Source organism: Canis lupus, chromosome 2, assembly GCF_011100685.1.
Source record: "Canis lupus familiaris isolate Mischka breed German Shepherd chromosome 2, alternate assembly UU_Cfam_GSD_1.0, whole genome shotgun sequence".
Lineage (NCBI taxonomy): Eukaryota > Metazoa > Chordata > Mammalia > Carnivora > Canidae > Canis > Canis lupus.
Window position 1 is genome coordinate 60,261,407 of NC_049223.1, and position 22,238 is coordinate 60,283,644.

Genomic DNA, 22,238 nt, shown 5'->3' on the forward strand with positions numbered 1-22,238 from the left:
ACAGTTATGGGAGAAAAAAGACTTGAAAAGTATCCATGCATTTTTTTTTTTTTTTACTTCTCTATATTAATCCCCTTGGAATAGAACATTTCTCCTCACAAAATCTATTAGCGCAACTCAGATACATGAAAATGTTGCCTTAACGGGCAGATCATTTGATATGTGTTTGAATATTTGATTTATGTAAAGAAGATGATATCCAGTTCTTTCACAGAGTTCTTATATTTGTGTAGACCGACTAATAATGGGTTGCCTTGCCATTGGGAAATGCCTTGTTGTGGTGTGTGGCATCTGTAGGAAAACAGAAGGATTCCTCTGGCCTCTGCGGTGTCTGATCAGAGACAGTCCTCAGTGCGGAAACTGGGGAGATTCACAGATGCCGGTGACACCCATAGAAACTACTGTGGGTCACTGTTTTGTGCTTGACCCAGTTTGTACTCCATCCACTTCTGTAGTTTCTACAAAGAATCAAAGGTGCGGTGATTATTCTTAAGTTTGGATCTCAGTATCGCCAAGTAAATTTATTAGGCTAGACTATTTCTTTTTAAATTTTTAATTAAACTTTGTATTTCAAAATAATTCCAGATTTCACCCGCAGCTAACTAATGGAGGGCTCCCATATACTTTTTACTCGGTTTTGCCAATAGTGACGCTAATAACATGTAGTGTAATATCACAGCCTGGCCGTTAACGTTGCTACAGAAGGTACAGAACATTCCCATCACCACAGGGATTCCTCATATTATCCTTTCATATCCATACTCCCATCTCTCTTGCCCCTTCTCCTTAACCCCAGCAACCACTCGTCTGTTCTCCATTTCTATCATTTTGTCTTTGCCAGAATGTCACAGAAGTGGAATTCCATAGTGTGTTACCTTTTGGAATTGGCTTTTCTTGCTCAGCATATTTTACTGGAAATTCAACTTGTACTTATTCAGGACTTTGTTCTTTTTTATTGTTGGGTAGTATTCCATGGTATGGTGGTCCTGCAGATTGTTTAACTAACTAACCATTCACCAGTCGGGACTTCAGGGTTGTTTCCGGTTTCTGACTGTTACGAATAAAAGGGCTATAAACATTCGTGTACAGGTTTTTGTGTGAACATAAGTTTTCATTTTTCCTGGGAAAAATGCCCAGGAGTGCAATTGTGGGTCATATGATAATTACACAGAGTATTTCTTTTTATGACTAGACTTGATTTTGTGTGTGTGGAAGGGGAGACAAGGCGGACATCGACATTTTTGCGGTGTCTTTGCTTTAACTGGATTTGTTTCTGATTTTAAAATATGCAGACTATCTTGAATAACTTGTAGCCAGATATCAAAAACAGTTCTCCACAACCTAGATTTTGTTCTTATTTTTAGAGAAATACTTCTGGAAAAAATTGCTGCTTTTTTTTTTTGTAAACAATTTGTATGTAGAGGGATAAAGGTAGATATATATTGTAGAGAAGGTGCTGCAGAGCTGACGGGTTACTTAGAGAAATGTAGGGGGAGTTTTCCAAGTGTTAATACAGACTTGGCGTTCAAGGACATACCATGGTAGCTTCCAAACTGATAGACTCATGCTTTTGTCACTCTCATCTTGCCTACTTGTAGAATTACTTGTAGAATTAAATCATTATCTTAACAGTTCGTTCTCTGTAGTGTTGCATTTCATGCTCATTTGATTCAACTATAAGACTTGTGTTTGTAAGGAAAAGAAGGAAATAAAAGCCAAAAAGTGTCTTTCCCTAGTACACGACCCCCAGAAATGTTAACTACTTTATATGGATGCTTACAATGCTTACTGGAAGGAACAGCTCTGTTCCCAACCCTGGTGGAAATTATACTGCTTTATTGTATGTGCCTTGACATAATGAGACATGTACAAAACCATGGATGCTATATTTTGGGGGTGACCCACTGAAAAGATTTTTCGAGGACAATTTTGACTCTTATTTTCTTCCATTATATATACTGACTTTAGAACTCTCAGCAAAGACTGAGCTCCATTTCATTTTTAGAAGCATTGGATGTCACTTACTGGTTACAATGATCCTGCTAACAAAAGTCAATATTATAAATCTTTAATTTTTTCCAGTGAGGCACTAGGCTCAGAGGACCCCAATCTTTCAGGGCTTCTAAATATAGTTTTTATCTCAGCATGTTATGTTTATGACCACAGTGATAGAAATGGCCTAAGACAATAGAATCATCCTTGCCCTTAAAAATGACCTGGTTATAAAAGATAGCATGTGCGCGTGTGATCTTTAAATACCAGTAGGTCACTCATCGTTGAGGAGCTGCCGAAACACCCCATGTTCTGGCACTTCTAGGCACTGGGAACCTAAGAGCCCCCCTCTTCTCTCAGCCTGGTTCTCAGTAGGGCATAGAATAGGGGGTGGGGACAGGGGAGAAAGTAAAAAGAAACCGACAGACCGACATGACTGCGTGCTACTAGAACTCCAGAATCTTCAGAACTCGGAAGAAAGTCTAGGCCAGCTGGAACTGCTGAAGCAGGCCTCACAGAAGATGGCAGGCTTGAAGTTTGAAGGAGCATATATGTGATACGGGGAAGGATATCCGCAGAGACAGAAATGAGCTCCTGTGTGGTTTAGTTGAAAGTAGAGAGGAATCTGGTCTGGCTAGAATTTCCTGGGACATTGCAGGGGTAGTCACTGCCCAAAAGTCTATTTAACAGCTTCCTATGTTTTAGGAACTCACCAGAAATGTGGCATGCTGTTTGAAAGAGTAATATTTAAATTTAAATATGTGGGTTTGAGTGAAAAAAAAAAAAAAAAAACAAGTGGGTACTCTTCCTCCTTAAACTAAGGCTTGGAAGTATGTCTTAGCTTTTAAGCCTCCATCTGTTGGTGTGTGTGTGTGTGTATGTATGTATGTAGAACAAAAGATTCTATTTTATTCTCTTTACATTTTATAAGGAATAAGAGGTTTTATACTTCTTCAGTGTCTTAAATGCATAATCTGTAAGACAATCATGCTTCTTAGAATTCTAGTTTATTTGGGGCCTTAAATAACAAAAGAAGTTGGGGACTTAGAAAGATGATTTGATCAAAGTGGTTATAAAAGACATAAAAATTAAGGTAGTCAGGGTTTTATATGTAATAATATTGATCCCAGTATACCCAACTACATGACATTGCCAACACAAATCGTGTTTAGTGCAAGAGCTATGCTAGGTTGGCAACTTAAAAGTCTTGAGTATATATGAAGAGGAAGCATTAAGGGATCATCGTGTAATAGTGTTTAGCAGTTTGAAAAATAAAATAAAACTGCAATTTTAGTCAGGTTTTTAAAATTTTTTTACAAATACTGCAAATCATAGGTTGGTTACCACTAGACTTCCTGACTCTGCCATGATTGCTGTATTCTAGGTCTATTCTTTTAAAATACCAGGCACTTTATAATTTTGTCTATAATTGTTTATATATATATTCTCCACAAAATCTTTTTAGAACAACTTATTGCTAAATTACCTTAACCCACTCGCCATCTTTAAACTTTTATGTATACATACACTAAAGTGTGAGTTGCAAGACACATTGGTGGAGTATTTTATTTTTCTAGGCGCCTTATTCAAAATACCTTTCAAACTCAATGCATAAAAATAGCAGGCCACTTCCTTTTGCATGCTTTTGAAGCTGGAAAAGACTCATTTTACATATGAAGAAACTGAGTCCCAGCAGCATCCCAGCAGGATGAAATGACTAACTAGTAAGTAATGATGAGGACCTTTTGAATGGAAAACAAAAAGTAAACTCAGGTGACTTGCTGCTTTCCCCAGTTCTGGAAATTCAATTTAGGGAGGCTTCTTTCACAACCAGATTCTTGATGTGTTCTTATTCTATATATGTCAGAAATAAATGTCTACTTTGCCGTCTGCACGTCATATTGACATTTGGTCACCAAATACGGGTATAAGTAGCAAGTTCAAGCGTATTAATCTCAGAACTGAATTTTAGTCAATAGAATATTGCATTCATTCACTTCTCTTTGTGCATACCTGCTGTCCCTAAACATTGTAATAAATCCAGGGAACCAAATATGAATCCGACATGTTCCCTAAAATCAGTAAAGTGAGCACAGGGCTCAGGCCTGGAGATGAAAATGGTGAACAGTATGCAGTGTTTGTTTAGGAGCATAGGGCTTAGCATACCGTGGAGATGGGGCATAAATAGACCATTTCACCATTTCAGCCCAGCACAGAATAGTCGCGTGAGCTAGGAGAGTGGCCAGGGAAGGAGAGGTATTAAAGGATTGATGGAAAACACTGAGATGCTGGAAATAAAAGGGCTTGATGACCCATTTCATATGAGGGTAAAGAAGAAGTATGACAATGAGGGTGTCCACAGGGCTTACACAATCAGGTCATGGTGTCGGTGTTCTGGGACCAAGATCCCAGCGAGTAGGTCTGATGGGAAGAAATGGCACCCAAATGGTTTTGAGGTGCCAGTAGAATAGCCAAGGAGTTTGGAACTCACCAACGAGTAAGCAGGCAAGAAACAAATCTCTTCTTCCACGGTGGTGCAGATTTTTTTTTCCCCTTAATGGGAAAATTTCTCAAAAAGTGTGTTTGTTTTCTGTCATTATTCCCTGTTTCTTTATCATGTGATACAGCTATGAGAAGCAAGTCTGAGATGAAGGGTTCACTATTACCAGGCTATGTTTGTTTTGAAAAAGATGGGGTTCAAAAGTGTGTAAAGGAAGTAAAGTAAGTGTTCCCAGCCATAGTTGTCTCCAAAACATGAGGTGTAATAAATTTCAATTGTGCACAGAAATTTTTTTAAAGATTTATTTACTCTTGAGAGACAGACAGAGGCAGAGACATAGGCAGAGGGAAAAAAAAGCAGGCTCCCGTGGGGACCCTGATGCGGGAGTCAATCCCAGGACCCTGGGATCACGACCTGAGCCGGAGGCAGATGCTCAACCACTGAGCCACCGAGGTTCCCCTGTGCATAGAAATTTTAAGATAGGGATAAAACATTTCCAAGGAAAAAACACTGGAGACTGTTTTTGTTTTGAGAAACTTAATGGGTTTGGATTACAACATATGCTTAAGTGATTAGTATGTAATTTTTAAAAAAAGGTTTTATGTATTTATTTGACACAGCATTGAGTGCGCAAGCAGGGGTAGTGGCAGGCAGATGGCGAGGGAGAAGCATACTCCCTGCTGAGCAGGGAGCCCAATGCAGGGCTCTATCCCAGGATCCCGGGATCATGACTTGAGCCAAAGGCAGATGCTAACCGACTGAGCTGCCCAGGAGCCCCGATTACTATGTGATTTTATCTGGATTTTACTACCGTAGACATTCATCCCACAAGTACTTAACGAGCACCTGCTAGGTATTGGATACTGGATAGCATTTGTCATAGAGTAGAGACCACAGTGGGCACGATCCTTCCCTCACAGAGCTTATAGTCTAGCCAGTGGATTGTTAATCATGAAGGTAGCTTTTTATGATATTTCTGCCTGTATATGCTTAATATAATTGGCATATATCATGAGGAAAACTTAGGACTCTCAAATCTATGAAAATGAACATTTATACTTCCAGAGGGCACTGCCGTGTTCATGGGGGTGGCGGGGGGGGGGGGGTGGGGAGTTCAATGCTACCTTGACTTTCTACCTGATGGCTGGTGGGAAGCAGAGACTGGAGCAGAGATGGACAGTAGTTCCTGACTATTCCAGAGTAGTTATGAAATAGAGAGTTCTAACTTGTTTGCTCATAAGAGTGAGGACCAAAATTGTTGAGTTTGAATATGCAGATTTTCGAGTTAGAAGGGAGTTGGAACTTGGTACTTACTTGAATTTTTTACTTTGAAACCTAGAAGCTGACTTAGTGCATGTTTTGATTGTAAAACCAAATCAGATCATTTTTTGAGCAAACCATTATACATTATTTCTGTACCTTTCCAATGGCCAACCTTACTACTGTCCCTCATTTTTCAGAATGGGTAGCTTGTCTCTTGTCTAGCTAACCGCTTCTTTTCTCTTTTCTGTTTTCTCCTGATTTCTTAGCTGTCTTCTATATCTTAAAAATCTCCTTCACTTAATTTATCTTCCTCAATAGCTCCCATTCTAAAATGTTCCCTCTAGACTTGGACTCTCCCTCTAAGCTCCACACGGAATATTCCCCTCCTTAACTGCCAAGCTTATAGAAAGATGTGTCTAGAAACACAAAACACAAAACAAAAACAAACAAACAAACAAAACAGAAATGTGGCTTTATGTTAGCTTTCTGCACTCTGGCTTTCCGTTTAGCACATGTGATCTGGTTTTCTAGTTACACAAAGGCCTATATCTGGTGTTTTTCAATCTCACTGGACTTAGCCATGCTGTGCATATAGCAGTGTCTTTGGCTTCTGAAATGCTGCTGTCCTGAATTCTTTGGCCTCTAACCCTGTTGCTTTTGTAGACCACTTCCCTTGATGTATCCCTCAAATGTGACTGCTCTACTGGGATGTAGCCTTCCCTTCAGAACTGTTTCCTTGCTTGAACCCTGGTCTCAGATTTTCAGCTGTCTGCTGGGACAGCTCCCGATTGGCCCTCTGTCCTCTCTGCTCTGAGTCTACTTCTTTCTATGCCCTCCTGAACATGTTATATTGGTTCATGACATCGAAGAGCTCAATGTCTTCATAGAGCTCTTGCTCTAGTTACCAAATCAGATCAGTGTTAATCTCATACCTTCTATCAGGCTGGGTCAATTTCACCTTCTAAAATCTCTTAAATCCCACATCTTAGTCTATTCCTACTATCATGCACAGCCTCCCCACTACCAACATTCCCTACCATTGTGGGACATTTGTTAGGATTGATGAGCCAGCATTTACACATCATAATCAGCAAAGGCCATAGTTGACATTAGGCTTCACTCTTGGTGTTGTACATTCTGTGGGTTTGGACAAATATATAATGATATGTATCCACCATTATAGCATCATACAGAATAATTTCACTGCCCTAAAAAAAAAACTGTGTTCCACCTATTCATCCCTCCCTCCTCCCCACTAACTCTTGCCAACCACTGACCTTTTCTATCTCTGTAGTTTTGTCTTTTCAGATGTCATATAGCTGGAATCACACGTATGTAGCCTTTTCAGATGGACTTCTTTCACTTAGTAATATGCATTTAAGGTTCCTCCATGTGTTTTCATAGTTTGATAGCTCATTTCTTTTTTAGGGCTGAATAATATTCCGGTCTGTGGATGTACCACAGTTTATCTGCTCAACTAATGGAGGACATCTTGGTTGTTACCGAGTTTTGGCAATTATGAGTAAAGCTGCTGTAGGTTTTTGTGTGGATATAAATTTTCAACTCCTTTGGGTAAGTACCAAGGACGGCCATTGCTGCGATGTATGGTAAGAGTATTTAGTTTTATATTTATTTGCCAGACTGTCTTGCAAAGGTAGCTGCACCATTTCCCATTCTCAACAACAATGAATAAGAGTTCCTGGTGCTCCATATCATCACCAGCACTTGGTGGTGTCTGTGCCTTGAATTTTGACCATTCTAATAGGTGTATAGTGGTATCTCATAATTCTTTTGATTTACACTTCACTGATGACCTACAAAATCTTTTCATATGCTTATTTGCCAGCTTCTTTGTGGAAATGCCTGTTAAGAACTTCGGCCCATTTTTAAATTGAGTTGCTCATTTTCTTATTGCTGAATTTTAAGGTTTCTTTGTCTATTTTGGATAACAGTTCTTTATCAGATGTGTATTTTGCAAATGTTTTCCTCTTTTCATTCTCTTAATGGTATCTTTCACAGAGCAAAAAAAAAAAAAATATTTTAATGAAATCCTACTTGCCAATTCTTTCTTTCATGGATCATGCCTTTGGTGGTGCATAAAAAGTTATTATCAAATACAGTATTATCGAGAGCTTCTTCTATGTTATATTCTAGGAGTTTTATAATGTTATGCCATACATTTAGGTCTGTGACCTATTTTGAATGAATTTCTGTGAGGGGCTTAAGCCCTGTGTCTAGATTCACTTTTCATAGTACCATTGGTTGAAAAGGGTCTCTTTGCTCCATGTTTTGCCTCTTCTTTATCAAAGATGTGTTGACTAGATGTATATGGGTCTGTTTCTAGTCTCTATTCTATTCCATTGACCTATTCATTTATTCATTCACTAATGCTACACTGTCTTAAAGTTGGGTAGTGTCAGTCCTCCAATTTTGTTCTTCTCTCTCAGTCCTTTGCTGGCTATCGTGGATCTTTTGCTCCTCCATATAAATTTTAGGATTGGTTTGTCTATATCCACAAATAACTGCTGGGATTTTGATTGGAATTGCATGGAATCTATAGAGCAGGTTGAGAAAAACTGACATCTTGATAATACTGAGTCATCCTATCCATGAACATGAGCTACCTCTTCATTTATTTAGTTTTTCTTTTATTTCTCTCATCAGAGTTTTATAGTTTTCCTCATATCGATCTTGTACATATTTTGTTAGATTTATACTTAAGTATTTCATTATAATTATAATTTCAAATTTCACTTATTCATTGCTGGTATATAATAAAACATTTGACTTTTCTATATTGAACTATATCCTGCTATCTTGCTTGTAATTGTTTGTTAATTACAGGTTTTTTTTTATTATTGATTCTAATTTTCTACATAGACAATCATATCATCTGCATACACAGATTGTTTATTCTTGGGTAAGTTTTGGCAGATTGTGTCTTTTAAGGGATTGATCTATTTCATCTAGATTGTTGAATTTGTGAGCACGACATTCGTAGTATTCCTATATTATCCATTTTATCCCACGTTCAGTTATGATATTAGTAATTTGTATCCTCTTTCCTTTTATCTTAATTAGCTTGGCTAGAGGATTACCAGTTTCATTAATTTCTTTCAAAGAACTAGCTTTTGGTTTCATTGATTTTCTCTATTGATGTCTTGGCTTTTTAAATTAATTTTTGCTCTAATTTTTATTATTCCTTTCTTCTGCTTACTTTAGATTTAACTTGCTTTTTCTCTCTAATTTCCTAAGGTGGAAACTTAGATTATTGATTTTTGAACTTTCTTTTTTTCTAATATATGCATTCAAAAGCTATGAATTTTCCTCTAAAAACTGCTTTTCCTCCATCACACAAATTTTGCTAAGTTGTGTTTTCATTTTGATTTAGTTGAAAATGTTTTGAAATTTCTCTTGAGATTTCTTCTTTGACCCGTATGTTATTTAATATTCAAGTATCTTGAGTCTTTCAGCTATCTGTTATTGGTTTTATTAAGTTTAATTCCAGTGTAGTTTGGGAGTATATATTGTTTGAGTCCTATTCTTTTAAACTTGTAAGGTGTGTTTTATGGCCCAGAATGTCATCTACCTTAGCAAATGTTCCCTGTGAGCTTGAAAAGACTGTGTATACTGCTGTCATTGGATGAAATAATCAACAGATATCCATTATATTTAGTTTCTTGATGGTGGTGTTGAATTCAACTATGTTCTTACTGATTTTCTACCTGTTGGGTCTGTTCATTTATGATAGAAGGGTGTTAAAGTCTTCAACTATAATAATGGATTCATTTATTTTTCCTTCAGTTCTATTAGTTTTTGCTTTGCATATTTGACTCTGTTGTTAGATGCATACACATTAAGGATTACTATGTATTCTTGAACATTAACCCCCTTATCTTTATGTAATGTCCCTTTTTATGCCTTATAACATTACTTGCTTTGAAATGTATTGTGTCTAAAGTTAGCTACTCCTGCTTTATTTTTTATTAGTGTTAGCATGGTTTATCTTCCTCCATCTATTAACTTTTAATCTATATGTATCTTTATATTTAAAGTGAGTTTCTCATAGACAATATATGCTTAGGTCTTGTTTTTTTTTAATTTACTATTTTTATTTTTTATCTACTGCTACTATGTTTGCCTTTTAATTGGTATATTTAGACCTTGATGTTTAGACTGATTCTTGATATAGTTGAATTAGTACCTACCATGTTTGTCTCTGTTTTCTATCTGTTGCTTTTGTTCTTTATTCCTGTTTTTGTTTTCTTTCTTTCTGCCTTTTGTGATTTTTTTTTAAGATTTTATTTATTTATTTGAAAGAGAGAGAGAGAAAAAATGAGTGGGGGACAGGAGCAGAAGGAAAGGGAGATGCAGAATCCCTGCTGAGAAGGGAGCTCAATGTAGGGCTCAATCTCAGGACCCTGAGATCATAACTTGAGCCAAAGGCAGATGCTTAACCTACTGAGCTATCCAGGCATCCCACCCTTGGTGGTTTTAATTGTCCATTTTATAGTATTTCATTTTCTCTCCTTTCTTAATATATCAGTTATACTTTTTTTTTTTTTTTACTTTTGTAGTGGTTGCTTTAGACTTTACAATATACATTTACAACTAATACAACTTTAAAATAACAGTATACCACTTCAGAGGTAGTGTAAGTAACTTATAATAACAAAATAATCCTAATTCCCCCATCTTGTCCCTGTATCACTGCTGTTATTCATTTCACTTGTCCATATACATACATAAGCATATATAAGCATACATAATCAAATACATTACTTTTATTATGATTTTGAACAAATAGATCAATTAAGAATAGAAAATAGAAAAAAGAGAGGTTTTTGTTTTGTTTTAACTTTCACTTATTTCTTTTCCAGTGCTCTTCCCTTCTTTATGTAGATCTGAGTTTCTGACCAATATCATTTTCCTCCCCTCTGGCTCCTTTCAGGATTTTTTTTTAAGATTTTATTTATTTATTTGAGAGAGAAAGAGAACACAACAGGGGAAGGGAGAGGGAGAGAGAGATGGAGAAGCAGATTCCCCACTGAGTAGGGAGTCCAACGATGTGAGACTCAATCCCAGGACCCCAAGATCATGACCTGAGCTGAAGTCAGACACACTTAACCACCCAGGCACCCTTCTTGTCAGAATTTTCTCTTTACCTTTGATTGTCTGCAATTTAAATGCTAGGTATAGTATTTCTTGGCACTTTATTCTACTTATTGTTCTCTCAGTTTCCTGGAACTGTGATTTGGTGTCTGACCTCAATATTGGGAATTTTTCCATTATTATTACTTAAAATATTTCTCCTATTTCTTTCTTTTCCTTCTGGTATTCCCATTATGCATATGTACCCCTGTCATAGTTGTCCCACAGTTCTTGGCTATGCTGTTCCAGTATTTTTCAGTCATTTTTCTCTTTTTGATTTTGGAGGTTTCTATTGAGATATCCTCAAGATCAGGGATCCTTTCCTCAACCATGCCCAGTCTACTTATAAGCCCATCAAAGGGATTTTTCATTTCTGTTATAGTATTTTTTTATTTCCAGCATTTCTTTTTGATTCTTTCTTAGAATTTCCATCTTTCTGCATATCTTGCCCATCTGTTCTTGCATACTATCTATTTTATCCATTACATTCTTAGCATATTGATCATAGTTGTTTTAAATTCCCATTCTGATAATTTCAATATATTTGCCATGTCTGGTTCTGATGCTTGCTCCATCTCTCTAAATTGTGTTTTTTGCCTTTTGTATGCCTTGTAATTTATTCATGATAGTCAAACATGATGTACTGGGTAAATGAACTATTGTAAATAGGCTGTTATCAATGTGGTGATAAGGCACAGAGGGAGGGAAACCATTCTACAGCCTTATGACTAGGTCTCAGTCTTTCAGTGAGCATATGCCTCTTGCCTAAACTTCACACTTGTTGAGTCATCCCACCACCATCACCTACCTTGCTGAGGTGGGACAGGATGACTAGACTGGGCTGGACTTATACATTTCCCTTCTTCATTGTGGAAGGCTATAGCCAGCTGTGAGTGTGCATTTCCTTTACTGTAGGTCTGTTAGGCTCTGATAAAATACACAATCCACAAGCATTTTGGGTAGGGGGAGATCCAGTTTAATTGAGAAGTAATTGACATAAATCACTGCAAGTAGATGTATAGCTTGATGGTTTGATACATCAACACACACATTTCACATAGTGTGAAATGATTATTTAGTTAACATCCATCATCTTCTGCAGATACAATTAAAAGAAAAAAAATATCTTCATGTGATGGAAACTCTTAGGATCTACTCTCTTAACAACTTTCCTGTATATCATACAGCAGCAGTGTTAGCTGTAATCCTCGTGTTGTACATTACATTTTTAATACTTATTTTTCTTATAACTAGAAGTTTGTACCTTTTGATCTTCGATACTTTCTTCCAATTCCCCTTTCCCTACCCTCTGCCTTTGGTAACCACAAATCTGATCTCTTTTCCTGGGAATCTGGGTTCTTGGTGTTTGGAGCGGGGTGTTAGCATTATTCTACTTGTGAGTGAAACCATTTACATTTATCTTATCTGACTTATTTCACATAGCATAATGCCTTCAAGATCCATCCATGTTTTTGTACATATGGTAGGATTTTCTCATATTTTATGCCTGAATGATATGCTAATATTATGAATATCCATTCATCCATCAAAGGATTCTTAGATTCTCTCGAAGTCTTGACTTATAAATAATGCTGGTATGAACATGGGGGTGCAGATAGTGTCTTCATTTCCTTTGGATAGATTCCCAGCAAGTGAATTGATAGATTATTGGTAGTTTTATTTTTAATTTTTTGAGGAAACTCTACACTGTTTTCCATAGTGGCTGTGCTAATTTGTAATCCCACCAACAGTGCACAAGGGTTCTTTTTTCTTCACATCCATGCCAACATTTCTTATGTCTTGTCTTTTTGATGATAGTCTTTCTAACAAGTATGAGGTGATATCTTATTGTGGTTTTCATTTGCATTTCCTAATGATTAGTGATGGTGAGCATCTTTTCATGTACCTGTTGGACATTCCTATATCTTCTTTAGAAAAAATTCTATTCAAATGTTTGCCCATTTTATAATTGGATTATTTATTTTGGGTTTTGTTTGTCTTGTTTTGTTATTGAGTTATACGAGTTTTATATATTTTTATATATATTGGATATTAATTCCTTATATATATAGAAATTTCAGATAGTCCCCATTCTATAGGTTGTTTTTTTTTATTTTGTTAATGGTTTATTTTGTTGTGCAGGTTTTTAGTTTACTCGAACTACCTCAAGTACCTAGAAAAGGATGATATATAGTCCACTTGTTTTTTATTTTGTTGCTTGTGCTTAGGTGTGATTTTTAAAAATTCATTACCAAGACCCAAATCAAAGAGCTTTTATCATGTGCTTTCTTCTAGGAATTTCAGGGTTTATATTTAAGTCTTTAATCCATTTTTGAGTTAATATTTGTGAGTGGTGAAAGATAGGGGTCAAGTTTCATTCTTTTACATTTGAATTTCCAATTTTCTCAGCACCATTTATTGAAAAGACTTGTCTTTTTTCCAGTAATTATTCTTCCCTCCCTTATTAAATATTATCGACCGTATATGTTTGGATTTATTTATTTCTGTGCCACTGGTCTATTTGTTTTGTTTTGCTGTTTTTATTTTTTTTAAATGTAGGTACCATATTGTTTAATTACTATGACTTTATCATATAGATTGAAATCAGGAAGTGTAATGCCTCCTGCTTTATCATATAGATTGAAATCAGGAAGTGTAATGCCTCCTGCTTTGTTCTTTTTCAGGATTAATTTTGCTACTCAGGAGACCTTTGGTGGTTTCATATAAATTTTGGATTATTATTATTTTTTGTATTCATAAATGCCATTAGAGTCTTCATAGGGATTGCATTGAATCTTTTGGTACATTGAAATTTTAATGATAGTAATTTTTCTAATCCGTAAACACAGGATTCCTTTCCATTTATTTGGGTCTTTTTCAATTTCTTTCATCAATGTCTTGTATTTAAAAGTAAAGCTCTTTCAGCTCCTTGGTCAAATGTATTCATCAGTATTTTATTGTATTTGGTTCTATTATAAGTGGGATTGATTTTTTTTAGATTTCCTTTTCAGAAAACCTGTTGTTTGTGTATAGAAATGCTACTGATTTTTGTATATTCGTTTTGTTTCCTGCAACTTTACTGAATTCATTGACACAGACATCTATTAACAACCTGTGACAAGATAAATACCAAAGATAGGAAAAAGATTGGAGAAATCTGTATAGCAATTTGACAGTGCCATGATATCCAAGTGCACGATTTTGTATTTTACAAAAATACTGACCTGCAGAAGACTGGAATTAGAAACAAAATCAAACAACAACAAACCATTGGTATATTGCTACAGATGGATGAGAAAGCATGGGACAAAGAGGCAGTTGAGAAAAGTGATGATTTGGGGTAGAAACTATATACTTTTGTAGTTGTCCAAAAAGTGACTTGAGTGCCTAGGGAACAGGTCGAACTACCTCAAGTACCTAGAAAAGGATGATTAGGGAATTTCAGAATGGACATGGGGTAGAGGGTACAGCGTCATAGGGGAGAGCAGAGATGCCCCCCTCCCTTCTATCTCAGCCCTGCTGCTGTCAGAGTGATCTTCCTAGAATGGAGATCTGATCGTGTCGCACCTTGCTTAAATCCTTCATACAGACACCCTTCTGCCTAACACTCCTCTGCCCCTCAGCAGCATCTAACAAGGCTGCTCACCACCTGACCAAGGGACTCCTTTAGCATTGTTTCCTACCATTCCAGCCATGCATCCTCATCCCACAGTAGCTGGTTTTCCCGGAATGGACCCAGCAGGCACTGCCACCTCCTTGCCTGCATACCTGCTGCCTCTTCTGTTTGGAAGGCCCCTCCTCCTCTCACCTTTTCTAGTGACTGCCACCCACCCATTCATATTTCATCTTCCATATTTCTTCCTTGTGGCTCTCCTGTACTTGATGTCAAATGCATAGGCCAGGCCCAGGTGCTCAGTATTGAGAGAGCCTGGAGCTGGAAAGGGAACTTACAAATCCAGCCACACCTCTGATAATTCCATGGCCTTGTGTCTTCACTGGGCATATCACACTGGAAAGGGAAATGCATTTTAGGCCGTTAGGTCAGAATAATGACTAAATAACTCTGAAACCAGCATCTGGATATCTCAGGGATAGGGGAGAGCAGGGAAGAGACTCCTTGAGGTTGGTGGTAGGGGAGGTAGCTTTCCACAATAGAGGCAGCTGTTCTGGGATTCCCATCCTGCTTGGAGACAGCCCCCAAGAAAGCAGGGTTTAGCAAACTTTATCTCTAAAGAGCCACATAGTGAATATTTTAGGCTTTGTGGGCCGGACAGCGTTCATCGCAATGGTTTTGTCACTGCAGTGCAAAGACAGCTATGGGCAAGTGGGTATGGCTGTGTTCCAATGACACTTTTACAGAAGTGTTCCAATAACAGTTACAAAAACAGGCTGCAGGCTGGATTTAGCTCATGGGTTACAGTTTGTCAACCCCAACTCAAAGGAGAGAGAGTATCCCCCTCTGCCCTGTCTCTAAACAGCCTTTCAAAGGCCTTGATAAATTTACCTGTAGAGTTTCTAAATCCTGGGTTGTTGGGTTTTTTTCTTTCCAAATAGCACAAACAACGAGTCATCTGCTTCTACTTGCCTATCAGCAGCAGAGGCCTGAAATGTCCTTTACCAGTAAAATGAAAGATGCATGGCCCACACCGAACACTGTAAATGTGAAATTAGTCCTTAACCCAGATCTGCATGAGATAGATGGGTAAGATTCCTGCTATGGAACTGTTTGGGACTGAAGTGTTGCCATGAAGTGATTCAGAAACAGCAGCTTGCACTGCCTGGGTTTTGGTGGGCTATGTAAACTTGGGACCTGGAGAGTCGAATTAAACTTTTCATAAAGTGGGGTACAGTTGGGACTTCAAGAATGTGCAGGTCCATGGTCTAGATAGACTGTCTAGAATTTTCAGCCTGTATGAAAAACTGCAAAGCTTACTAATGTGTTTGAGTTAATAGAGAGGTAGACAGTACAGTGACGCATACATTAGCCAGTAGACATTAAAGGCAAGCACACTTGTTTCCATGGTTATATGCTCTATAAAATGCCCAAACCAATTGCCACATCAATTAAAATCTAAAACAGGGACGCCTGGGTGGCTCAGTGGTTAACTGTCTGCCTTCGGCTCAGGGCATGATCCCAGGGTCCTGGGATCGAGTTCCACGTCGGGCTCCCTGCAGGGAGCCTGCTTCTCCCTCTGCCTATGTCTCTGCCTCTCTCTCTCTGTGTCTCTCATGAGTAAAATCTTTTTAAAAATAAAATAATAAAATCTAAAACATTGGGGTTACTAAAACCCTGACATAACCAGCACCACACAAGGTAGTGAAGGAAGGGATAGCCTTTGTCACCTCCCTTGGTCCCCAAGAGGCTCCATGGAGGTCACCCTGCCTCCCTAACTCCTCTAAGTCACACATCAGGACACATTTTGTCATCCTGACTGAACAGGACCACCTAGTAACGATGCTAATGCCAGGAGAGCTGTGAGGCTGGAACCCTGACTTTGTCCTCATCATCTCTTGATGCTATTTTGAGTGTCCTTGGATTGGCCACAGTCCCCTACTCTGAAAGCTAACCAGGACCTTGTTCACTGAGAAGCTTCCGCTCCTAGAGGCAGTCCTAGTCAGTGTGGCCTTTGTAGCTATCAGTGGAGCAGAGTCCTTTAAGATCTCAAACTCTCTTTCCTCACATATTAGATGTCTACATACTCCCAGGAAGCATTGATGATATTCCTGATATTTCCTACCTTTTATTTATAGATTGAACCACTGATAAATTATATTTCAGTGCAACATCAATTTAGTGAGCACCTACCACTTCTTTATGATGTAAAACCAATAAGAATGGTGTAGAATATTACTTTGTTGTCACACAGATACATAGGCTGGGTCTGTTTTCCCATAGACTCTTTTCTCACCATTTATTTTTGAACATTTCGTTTTGAAGTCTATTTAGAATAAATGTATCAAATGAAGAGGATCAGTTTTAGCTTATTTTAATGTTATGTACTTTTATGCTTGAATTATTTACTACGGGTTTGGTTATTGACCTATTTTATTCGTCATTTTATGACATACATATTTTCAGTGGAGACACTTAGGCTAAGCTATATTTATTTATACCACAGTACATTAACCATAAAACTATCTAACTACAGTAAAACCACAATAATCTGGAATCCACAGGGAGTGTGTTATACAAGATGGCCAAGTTTTAAGAATCAACATTAACTATTTGTAATGGAAATCTTTTAAAAATGGATCATGCCTTTCCCTCTTCTCTTGGAAACAGTCTCATTGGACTTGATAGTGACTCACGGTCATCAGTAAGAATCATGCTGTATAACTCAGCTCTCATTAAAGGATGTGGGAGTTTGGTTTTGTTTTATTTTGTTTTGTTTCAGTTCTCCTTGTCGTTTGTTGAAAGGCTCTTGTTTCTTCCATTGCTGTCAGCTGTATTTCTCACCGACTCTACCTGTAGTCCTTCCTCTGCCCTTCAGATTGCCACCTTTATGCCTCTGTGTACTTGGGGACCAGCCGTGGCACTCGTTAGAATATAGACAGACCCAAGAAAGGGCTTCTGGGGGCCCACTAGTGGCTCACAGGCCTCATTGGTGTATTAACTTGCAAGCGGTGTCCCTCCGAAAACACTTGTTCCCTAACATGTCCATTCTCCATGTGTTTTAGCCAACTGGGTGTTTAGTTGGGGAACATCTGCTCTAACCCCTTCCCTCGACATGCCTCTCTGCTAAGCAGAGCTCTGCAGAGGTTGAGAGGCACCTACAAGACGGGGGAGCTCTGTGCCTCCTGTCTGCGACCTAAGGCAGCTAGCTGAACACTCCTTAGAAAAGAAAATCAGGTTTAAAACAGACTTCATTTTAATTCATAGTCTATTAAATGATGACCATATTGTGATAATATCCTGCTAACTCTCCTTTTCTTCTTTATCCTATTGCTTCTATTTCCTTTTATAAAATGCTCAACGTATGCTCTTTAGGCTTGTAATTTATTGGGACTAAAGCTAAAAGCCTTAATTCTAAAAGAATCTGTAGTCAAACTGTGAAGTCCTTAATTATTCTAATTTATTTTTTTTTATTTCTTAAGATTTTATTTATTTACTTGAGAGAGATAGAGCATGGGGGGGGTGGGAGAGAAGCAGAGGGAGTAGCGGACTCTCTGCCTAACGGGGAGCCTGATGTGGGGGCTCCATCCCAGGACTCTGAGATCATGACTGAGCCGAAGGCAGAACCTTAACCAACTGAGCCACCAAAGTGCCCAAATTATTCTAATTTTTAATGCACATTATTATGGATGCATTACATATAGTTTTAACTAGGTTCTTTGCACAATAACGGAATGAAAAAAGCATTATTATAGGTCCCAGTAGGTGAATGTTGGACTAGAAGTCTTGGTTACCTTAACATTTCCATGGCACTGCAGCTTCTCCAATGTTTTCATCATGTTTTCTTATTGAGTCTTCCTAACAACACAGTGATTATATTGTTCCACATGTCAGAACAGGAGACCAGAGATATGGGGGCACCTAGTGCCCTGCCCAAGGTCATACCAGTTAGTGCCTTCAGAACTGAGCCCAGATCCTCAGCTTCCCAGACCAGCTCACTGACCCCCAGCTCCTAAATAATTGTATTGGTGAGTGATTGGTGGGACTTAGTTCTTAACGTGCAGATTGGAGCTGCCAACCACTTTGATTTGGATGAAGCATCAAAATCATCCAAAGCAAGAAGAGGGGAATTTGATGGGCATGTGATCCTGAGGGGAAGCAGACTGTTGTCTTCAGCTAGCCCTGCTCCTGCTCTGCTTTTTTGGCATCTGAGAGCCAGCTGGTTAGTTGGGTGCCATAGTTTAAGGGCCCTGGGACAAAATATAGTGGCTTTAGTAATTATGTGGATAATTGTCCAATGTTTTAGGGAGCCATGTATTGTTTTATTTAATTGTGTTTTGGATACAGATTAGTAGTCTGTTAACAAAATCCTTATTTTTCAGAACTAAATGCTAAATTATTTTGGAATAGTTTCCTATCCATTCTTTAATACAAACAGTATCTTTACCACTTGTGTCTTTATCTTTAGATCTTAAAATTTAAGCTGTTTTTTGGGCTGGAAATAAGATAATTTGCAATACTAGATTTAACATGTCATTTACAAATTCTGTGGCTTTTTGTTTTAAGAATTGTTAATGGTAATAAAAAAGAATTGTTAAGGATAGGCCATAGTAAGCCAATGGCCAATGTTTTTGAAGTCTGATGAGATGCTGCCTTCCATATAGAATAATATTGAAAGAAACCTTAAGCAGATGTATATTTTTCTTTTCATTTTTATGGACGTGTATTTTCTGATGGAGTGGAAACGCTTCCTGAGGAGTCACCCCGACCCGCCAAATTCTAAAATACTCTCATTATCTACTTTAGTTCTTAAAAATCAGAAATTTAGGCTGATCTATTTATATTAACAGGCGGATACTATCAAGTTAATCCTGTAATTAAAGCCCATTTCTCAAAGATGTTACTAAAATCTTCAAAATATTAAAGACTTAAACCCTAAAAATTGGTATGGAAATGATTCCATGTTCCCTATTATTTTTCTTCTCTCTCCCAGAGTGATTAATTTCACTTTCCGTGTCTTATTCCATGAGCCATAATGCTTTTGCTGAGATTCCTAACTCAGTGAAACCTGTTTAGGGGATCATCTCTGTAAGAAAGACAGCTGCCGAAAAGGCATTCGCTTTCTGAGCATGGATTTTAGATTATGGCCAATCAAGACTCGAAGCTGGAAGAACACCTGTCAGAGACGTTTTTCTACAAGGAGATGGTCTCTTTAATCAGATTTCATTGCACTTCAGAAAAAGGTTCATTTAAAAATGTGGGTAAAACAGCATCTGCTTTTATGATTCATCCTCACCATAACTTTTAAAGCTGAGAAACCAATTTAGAACTTATTTATGACATTGTTCTCTGGTGGAAGGAGAAACTGCAACGGAGTGTTGAAAAGGAAGAACTTTCCCAGACTTTTGGTTTGGAACTTTTCTCTTGTGACAGAAATGTCAGAATTTATTTTGGGGGCTCTTTGTGTGTGTGACTATAATTAATGATAGGAATTCTTAGGGGCAAACTTTTTAAATGGCTAAGCTAAATTGTGAATACATGGAATGAAATCCGGGAAACCTTCTTCTGTTGAAATCTGTTGCATTTATCTCTGAACAATGCAAAGCGTTATTGATACTGACTGGTGTTTAGAGGAGCTACGCTTGACTTTCAACTCTGCTCTAATTAGAGGCACCGTTAAGTACATAAAATGTAGGTACTTTCTCACATCTGCAGACTCTATTGAGTGTAACTATTAGAAGACAAACTTCATTCTGCAAACCGGAGTTTAATGGTATAACTGTGCAGACCGGAATATCAGTTAATTTTCAAAACATTTTATTCTACACCAATTAGCTCAGGTCCTGGAGGGCAAAATGACAAGAGGTTACTCGTTCGCTATGTATTTAATTAATTGAAAAATGCTCAAATTGCTTTTACAGTTGTTATTAAAAAGTAGAATCAGTGTTGCCAGTGCTCAACCATAATTGGAACCCCAGGGAATTAAATATTTAGCATTAGTAATGTAACAGCACTTAGGACACAAATTTCTATTTTCGTAATGAAAGCTATACACTGTGAGTACGAGCGGCTAAGACGACAGCCGTGACAAGTGAACTGGCCTGGGATATTTCAATAAGACACCTCATTGGACAGCAAGTCTTACCACATTACTCGTTTGTAAGAGATCTGCAAGTTTAATTCCCAGTAGAAACCCGTTACCCAAGTATTTAGATTTCTAATTGCATGCAGGATGAACAGTTGGGCAAATGTCTTGCCATAAGTGGCTGAAATGTATAGTGCTTTCTAAATAATCCTATATAAGTTCATGCCTTTGTCAATTTAAAAATAGCAGGACTGTCAGGGAATAAAGATCTTGTTTGTTTTAAGTTTAATTACATTTTAAGCATAAATGCTTTCAGTGTTACAATGAGAAAAGTTGGATACTGGGCTCTAATGAGCTGCGCTGGTAGACGGCTGGAGACCCTAAGGGATTCCTTCCGTAAATTAACTGGATAAAAGTACTTGGTTAGGATATAGTTGATGGCTGAGCTGTTCTTAAAACCCAGTTATAGAGCTGTCTCTCCCTCCTGTTTTCATTCTAAACAGGCCCTGTAGAGACTTTAACAGCTGCCTGTTACAACTGTTCAACTTGTCAAAATGTATTATATTACTCCACTAATAAATAGCATTAAAGGGTATTTGACTTCATTTCTCATTTTCAGAGGGGATCAGGCCGATAAACACAACTGGCTTAGGCTGGCCTTATTTTAATTTGTTTATGTCATCTAAGTAATATTGAAGGCCCGTGGTTTGAATTTTGCAAACATTTTCCAGGGGACGTGAAACTCACAAAATAGTACAGACATTGGAAACAATTAATGGAGGCAATTTGTTATAGAGTCTTTGTCCCTGGAAGATGGAGGACTTGGACATTTTTAGCACACAAAGTATTTTCAAAACCATAACTAAACTGACGCTCTTTGAAGCACAACTAGACTAATTCCTTCGCCACTCATTCCATCTTTTCCTGGGAAAAAAAAATAGTTGCAGGATGATTTGATTTCCTAATTTCCTCTCACTTGCCATTGTCTCTATGTCAGTGTTTTGAGAATGTAACCAAACTGATCATGATTTTCTATTTTATTTCTTGTAATTTTTAGAAAGGCATGTGCTTGTTTTATTTTTATTTTTTTTAATTATTTTTTTTATTTATTTATGATAGTCACAGAGAGAGAGAGAGAGAGAGAGAGAGGCAGAGAGACATAGGCAGAGGGAGAAGCAGGCTCCATGCACCGGGAGCCCGATGTGGGACTCGATTCCGGGTCTCCAGGATCGCGCCCTGGGCCAAAGGCAGGCGCTAAACAGCTGCGCCACCCAGGGATCCCCATGTGCTTGTTGTAAAACAAAAGGTGGGTGGCGCCTGGGTGGCTCAGTCAGTTAAGTATCCTACTCTTGATTTCAGCTCAGATCATGATGCCAGGGTGGTAGGATCGAGCCCCATGTTGGGCTCCATACTCAGCAGAGAGTCTGCCTCTCTCTCTCCCTCCCTCCCCCTCTGCCCCTCCCCCACTTGTTTTCTCTCTCTCTCTCTCTCTCTCTCTCTCCTCCCTCCTCTCAGATAAATCTTTAAAAAATAAATAAAACAAAAGAGAGAAAAGAAAAATGAAAAAAAAAAAAAAAAGAAAGAAAAATGCGAGGGTTTATCTGATAAGCTTTTCCCTTTTGCTTTCACCCCCG

The 22,238-nt window shown here is 37.9% G+C and overlaps 1 protein-coding gene and 1 long non-coding RNA gene across 7 annotated transcripts in view; one reads left to right on the forward strand and one right to left on the reverse strand.

Moving 5' to 3' along the window:
• LOC111092789 overlaps positions 1-22,238 on the forward strand; it is a 60,758-nt gene that overhangs the window by 11,938 nt on the left and 26,582 nt on the right. The window contains exon 4 of one of the 5 annotated variants that reach the window (XR_005355739.1): positions 7,184-7,233. The exons of the other annotated variants lie outside the window; for them this stretch is intronic. The gene's annotated coding sequence lies outside the window, so the exon portion shown is untranslated. Of the gene's footprint in view, positions 1-7,183; positions 7,234-22,238 lie in introns of those variants that run through there. 5 annotated transcript variants of the gene reach the window in all.
• Positions 1-22,238, reverse strand: part of LOC119870321 — a 54,057-nt gene that overhangs the window by 4,368 nt on the left and 27,451 nt on the right. Inside the window, exon 6 of one of the 2 annotated variants that reach the window (XR_005355742.1) lies at positions 440-458. The exons of the other annotated variant lie outside the window; for it this stretch is intronic. This is a non-coding gene — a long non-coding RNA (uncharacterized LOC119870321). Of the gene's footprint in view, positions 1-439; positions 459-22,238 lie in introns of those variants that run through there. 2 annotated transcript variants of the gene reach the window in all.